We start from the raw sequence: 7253 nt of genomic DNA, 5'->3' as shown, positions 1-7253 counted from the left end.
TCTGTCAATTGACGTCATGTGCTTCTGACAGTGGTGGGTGGTATGACTGAGGTCTGCTTCCAGTCTGCTATTGATTGTGGGTATTCTTTAAGAATGACAGTGTCAGTTAAATGCAAACAGTTGCTATTGTTTTTGAGAAGTCTGCGTCTTTTTGAAGAGCTGCATTTTGAAGAGTCTGCGCTTCTTTCCAATGGCCTTTTTGTATCCCCTACAATTGTGGTGTGTCGTTTTCTTTTTCTATAAATCCTGCTACTTATTGTTTTTCTATTTCGGTTCTCATTTTAATGAATCCATCCATCAAGGACCCAAGGTTGAGAAGCCATTGAAATGCTGCTCTGCGACAAAGAAACTGAGCCTGATGTCAGATGTCCCCTTTGAAAGCCTTTACACGGCCGTCAAGATCCAGCAGCACCAGACACTCATTTGAAGTCAACCTTGAAACAAACGCAAGTACACAAAGCAACAATTGTAGATGGACAGCGGGGTAAACTTTCATGGTTTATACGTTTATACGGCTCAGTTGCGTCGGTCAAACTTTTCGCACTCTCACGACAACACCAGGCCCGGGCAGATTTCCCTCTCTTCTCTTGACCCTTCATTGAACACACTCCCTTCACACCGCCCGAACGCAGAGGTGGTGGAACAGGGAGCCGCGTGGACATAACAGTTTTAGGCTTTCAAGACACACACACACACACACACACACACACACACACACACACACACACACACACACACACACACACACGCACAGACACGCAGACGCACAGACTCACACATGCACAGACATGCACACCCACGCACACACACACACACACACCCACGCACAGACACGCACACACACACGCACGCACAAACACAAACACACAGAGGCTTTGTTTGTTGGAGGAGTAATGGGTCTGTTTTCTATTTTACAGTCTCCTCCCTGGTAAAGTCTGGAGAAAAGCTTAAGATATAAATAAAACCGAATCTTGAGAGAGATCTGACAGGGGACGGGTGGACGGGGGGACGGGGGGGGTGACGGGGTGGTGGGGGGGGAGAGGAGATGTGCTTAATGGTATAGGATAAACACAGATCCGTGAGAGTGACCGGTTGGCTGGGGTGCTGCTGCTGGCTAATACTGACCGGGGGCCGTTGCTACCGTATCCTCATGACATCCTCTCCGCGCGACCGGATCGCCTGCGCGGGCGATCCGCCACGTCTGGGGCCCCCATGAGGAACTGATGAAGGAGCCCGGTTATTTTTTTTCATGCCGCACGCCAACAGAAAGCAAACATCAGGGGAGGGAAAATACTGGAACGCATTACTGAAAACGGCTGGGGAGGGGACTGCAAGCAATAAGAAGGGAGAACTTATATTTATTGAATCAATAAAATAAAAAATACGGAACATTGTTTTCGCATTGGATCCCTGGCCTTTTATCCTCTGCTCATTGGACGGGGGTGAATCCGTTGCATGTGTGCGGCCGGATGAGGTCATTACCCGAGGCTTTGTGCGTTATAGGGAACGGTGCGTCGCTGAGCTCCTATGAGCCAACTGTATTGCCTCATGGCGGACACCCGTAACCCCGTGCTCACTGTTTAATTAATAGCAATTAAGACGCTATTGCCCATCTGGCGCTGTTCCCTGTGTTAAAGGCTCTGTGCTGATGGATAACCGGTACAATACGATACTCTTTAAGTCCCTTGAATCTGGCACACGGGGGAATGGTTTCCTAAACATTTAGCAGTCATTTAGAACCCTGGTATTCTGCAGTCGGGTCCAAAGAAAGCCATCTAATGAGACGCCGTTGTGTGATTTGGCAGCGCCACAAGGGACCGTATAAACAATTACACGCCGACATTTGAAATATGCTCATCTCACGTTTACAAAGAAATAAACAAAATGTGTACACTGATTTTGTTACGACGGAATGACTTTGGTTCACACGGTGGTGCTTTTAGGCAGGAATAAATAAGTCGTAAGAGGAGACTTAATGCTTGCAATCACGCGGCGAAAGACCTCCGCTGCATCTCTGCAGGAAGTCCAGGAACACGGGTAGAGGAGAAGGTGAGTGTGTGTGTGTTTGTGCGTGAGCGTGTGTGCGTGCGTGTGTCCGTGCGTGCGTGTGCGTGTGTGCGTGCGTGTGCGTGCGTGGGTGTGTGTGTGAGAGGGAGAGGACGACGTCCCTCCCTCTCAGCTACGTTCCGGCCTGCCGTCAGAAGTGCTGCTTCTCACGCACCTGGAATTGACAGACAAGATGGATTGCCCAAACCGATAATAAAAGAGAGGCCCTGATTGGTCAGAAATTAGCTGGGTGCGGCCTTAAATCCAAAGCGTCTCATACAGAGGCAGGCTCAGGCAACTCAAACGTTCTCACAGGGCGTTTGACTTACTAATAGCTGACGGATTGCTATGGAATTCTTTTTACAAATTACATTCAAATTATAGCCCTTAACTAAAAAATTACCTGCAAAGGCTTTGATGAAGCATTCCCTCACCAAGACTGAAGTAGTTTGTGGTCCAACAGTCAATTCAATATCGACTGAGTCAACGGTAGAGTCGGCTGAAATAGCTCGATCCCGTTGTGATCCCTTTGTGGTTGAGCAGAGCACACGCACACGCATCAGACCACAACGTCACCCTCAAAACAACGCCGGTGAGTAAGAGGCCGCAGCGACGCCGCTGTACAGGTGTCTTGTTCCCTCCCGATGAGGGACGGCTCTTTCAAAAGTACACACTGACACACACACACTGACACACACACAGGGCGTTACGTACGAGCCCTGGCTAACGTGCTTCTAAATGCTCCCAGTGTGCATCATGGAAAGCCGCCGGAACAAGGTGGCTGAAAATAAAAAGCGAAAGGCCTTCTGCCCCGTCGACCACCGGGAGAAACCACTGGACGCTGAACAAATGTTTAGACTCGGGCTGGCCCACATGCTTGCTCTTCTCACGCTTATTAAAAAACTGTGATGGTCCCAGGGCGGGTCAGGGGAGAGGGGAGCGACGAGCGCCCCCCTGGACAGTGTGTGTAAAGGATATAGAGCGCTGTTTGTGCGTTTGATTCCTAATGCAGAATGCGGCCCGCTGAGCCGTGTCGCAGTTCAAGGCCTACTGAAACTGAGGTTGTAGCGATTTTAAATACACCGACCTCATGTTTAACTTGGACAGCCCCAAGAAGGACCTGCGCTGGAAGTTGAGCTGTGTCAACACCAGTGGTGTTGTGTGTCGATGTGTTGTGTCTTCGGTGAATCTTAAAATGGCTGCTGTCGTCATTGTGCTGAATATTCCCAATTGATATGCTGAGAAATGTTTATTTTTGTTTTTATCAAGACAATACTCTGTAACACTTTACAATACATTAATTACAATTACGGGTACATTAATTAACACTTAGGTTACATTAAGTAAGGGATAATGTATAGAACGCCGGTCATTATCAGGAAATAAGCCCAGACAGGGCGAACCGGACACCGACGCAAAGCGGAGGTGTCTTGCTTTGCCCCTGAAGGGGCTTATTTTCGATAATGACCGGTGACGTTCTATACATTATCCTGCTTATTACACGGTTACTTGCCAAAACGAAAAAATTACTTCACACGGTCTTTTTACAATTCATTTGTTACCAGCATTCGTAGTGTTGATCAGCAGAGAAATACTCAGCCAAAGACGTTGACGTCGCTTAGCCACAGAGTACGCTGGGAGTGATAAGTTACCGGACTACTTGCGGAGTGATACGATAGACTTGAAAAAATCCACTTTCCTTGACAGTGATCATTATATGCTTAGCAACGGTCATTATTGAAAAAGAATTGACCACCGGATGTCGGGAAGGCCCATGCAAGTGAACGGAGCGTTCCACAGCATTGAGAAGAGCCGCATAATAATGGTAATTAACGGATATATTGTGTAGTAATCAATTACTAATGGTGTTCATGTTGTGTTCAAGCTATCAAAGGTATTTATGTATTTATTTAATTGGATTAGGGTTAACTAAGTCTAAGCCTAACCCCTGTGCGAACACTATATAATAATGCTTGTTACGGCATGAACAAATTGTAATTAATGGTGAATAATGGTGTGCGTATGTAAAGTGTTACCTAATAATCCATTCAAAGAGGCATCTAGGCTTGTTAGGCAAGTCAACGCAAAGCACGGCAAGTTGAGCACCTTCAAATCACAAAGGTCTTTCAGAGTACTACACAAAGAAAGGAATCCGTTTTTAAAGACATTTCAATAACAATGAACAAATCTAATAATTATAAGGTCCAAAAACAAAAAAGCCAGTTCCGATATAAAAGGCATTAAGAGTGTTGAGAGTCCTGATCCAACAGCAGAAGCGTGACGCAGTGAGTGAGTCATAACAGGCGATGAGGGAGATAGGACGCAGAGCTCAAACCCCACATTTGGGTTTGCCGGATGTGTCCGACGTACTTAAGGCCCTGGGGTGCCAGAGGACGTCCGGGGGCTTTGATGTTCCCATGCCCTCGCCGTCCGCCTCGGTGGGTGGGAAGAACAGAAGCGGAGCCGGGGCGGGGCCCGGCGTGGTCCAGCGCGTCAACACTAGCTCCCTGTTAGCGTACAAATTTCACGGCCGTCGTTTGGCCAGTTATTTTTAAGTCAGCGCTCGGAAATCAGAGGATTCTGTAAATGGACAAACACCCCCTCAGCTCCCAGTGGAATGGCTAACCAGTGGATGGCTGCTGGCTGCCGTCGGTGGAAAACAAGGAAATCCTTCATAGATATACCTGCACCTCCCAATAATATTATGAAAGGTGATGGTTTTCATTATGCTGTACGGGAGAACTCTGTAACCCGACCAAGGAGATAATACAGTATGTAGCTACAGGGAAGCTGCCAAATAAGACACCTAATTACAGGATGGAAAGCACACACACACACACACACACACACACACACAGCCCTGAAATACCTGGCCGTGACGGCCGGCCGGCCGCTGAGACTGAAAGCTCTTTGTTTCTCTTGGGTCTTGGGACGCGTACGCCAGACAGAAGAGAGACTTCATGTTGGGTGGCTGGGGTCGACCTGCGGTCCACAGTGCATCCCAGGTACACAGGATGTTGTTGCTTCTCCAGGTAGACGGCGCGTCCGTTGGTACCTGGTCACGGTCGCTTCTGTCTCTCCTCAGACATCAAGAAGTCACTCCTCTGTGTCACAAAACAAAAGTGACACGACGTTTTGATCTTTATATTTATCTGTGTTGTGGTTGTTATCCGTGAAAGCAGTGGATGTACACGTAGTAGTCGGATCCGCCGAATAGGGGGGAAAGGTTGAATGTAATAATAACCTTAAACCAGAGAAGAAACACACACAGAATTCCTGCAGTTCACCACCTGGCCACCGTGGCTGTTTATCTGGTCGGAATCCGTCTGTCAGTCAGAGGATATTTATGGCTCTGCTTAGCGCTGTATGGAATCATTAATAATAGACTCATTCATCCCCCATCCACAGTGTGTGTACGGCGTCCTCTCTGAACTGGTGGGGGGGGGGTTGGTCGTGGTGGGGGTGGTGGTGGTGGGGGGGGCGACATTAAGGTCAGAATACACCCCCCCCCCCCCCCCCCCCCCATCATCAAACCCCTGTGTGGTTCCTGCCAGACACCCACCGCAATCAGCCAATGAGATGGTGTTAACACAACAAGCCTGCATTGGACTCCTGCTCAGAGAGCAAACATATCACCTTTCTGAGCTTCCCAGTTTGGCAGCAGCAGTGTAAAGGCCATGCAGGGGACGCTGCCCGTCGCCTCTTACTATTTATTGATAGTGGGTTGTTGCTTTTTTTTTGCTACGAAAATCTTTTAACAAGACAGGGCACTAAACACCAAGGGTAGACACTTCAGGGGGGCGGGGGGGCTTGGTCAAAGTCCTACATGAGAAAGTGTCACTGTTTCTTTGTTTTGTGATGAGTATGAGAGAACAGATTCTTGTGTTAGCCAGAACCCAGTCAGCTCAAAGGCAACGGCCCTTTCCTCTTCTTTCTAATGCTAAAGAGGTACTAATCGCTCCAGGGATATGAGGAGAGACTGAGCTAATGTCTGCCATCGAGCCAGAAGACCAGCAGTAGGTATGCGCATTTATGAACCCAGGAAGGGTTTGGGGGGGGAAAGGTATTCAACTCATGAATATTCGTGAGCTACAAGCTCCGAACTTATCCTCATTGGTCTAATCCAAATGCATCCTCGTTGCTGGAGGTCAGCTGAGAATTGTCTCTCTCCAAGCCTTCATCTGACCGCTCACAGACCAAACTCTCTCTCTCTCTCTCTGATCTGGAAGTCCCTCAGCCCCCCTGCTGCAGCTCTCCTCCGGGCGTCCGTGTGATGAGTCCAGCCCCGACCACCACCACCTCCCCCCCACCCACGGACACCGAGAGGGGGGGGGGCAGCAGTGGCCAGAGCCCTGGGGCCCAGGCATGACAAAGGGCCCGTAAAATAAATATTGAAAAGAATCACGGCCTCTCTTTTCATGCCTGCTGCGTGCCGTATTTATATTTTCTGTATACCGTAGGCCCTATGTATAAGAACTAACTAACCCACGACTGTGATATCATTTCTTAAAAGGCTCTGCAGCACCAATGGTTCTAAAATCAATAACGTGCTGATATGAAGTCTTGCCGATTTCAGTTGGCTAGTGATAAATCTGTTAATTTTCTTTAATATCGCCAATTTGTCGTATCGTATCAAACGTTTATTTGCTATAATCCTTTTTGAGTAGCAGATTGCCCCCACCGCCCCCACACCCTCCACCCTTTCCCGTGGTCGGGGCTGCGCTAGCTGAAACCTATATTTCTATCCCAGAGGAAGGAGGAAAGATATAGAATCTGGAGGAATGAAGAGACAGTGAACAGCTACAATGGGACTGTAAAAAGTATAGTATATAATGACATTTTTTTTATGAAAAGATAAATTTGAAGAGCACACATTTGGGTGGAAACATGTCCACCCTAATGTCTCTGAGGTAAGATTGAGGAGAAACATTTTAACGTTACAAAAACGACCCTTCCTTGTGTTTTTGATAGTTTATTGTAAGTATGCTAAAGTACTTCATTCCATGGGGGTAATAGCATTGGAGTTCATCTCATGTACAATAATGTGTGTGTGTGTGTGTGTGTGTGTGTGTGTGTGTGTGTGTGCGTGTGCGCGTGCGTGTGCGTGTGTGTGTCATGTTCTTTAAGCTTAATGCTGGGGCCCCTTTCTATCCTGAAAGAAACACAGATAACTTTAGCTGTCTACAGAGATAAGACACAGCTGCAAT

Source organism: Micromesistius poutassou (assembly GCF_964030765.1).
Source record: "Micromesistius poutassou genome assembly, chromosome: 10".
NCBI classification, from domain to species: Eukaryota; Metazoa; Chordata; class Actinopteri; order Gadiformes; family Gadidae; genus Micromesistius; species Micromesistius poutassou.
Note: the sequence above shows the minus strand (reverse complement) of the source record.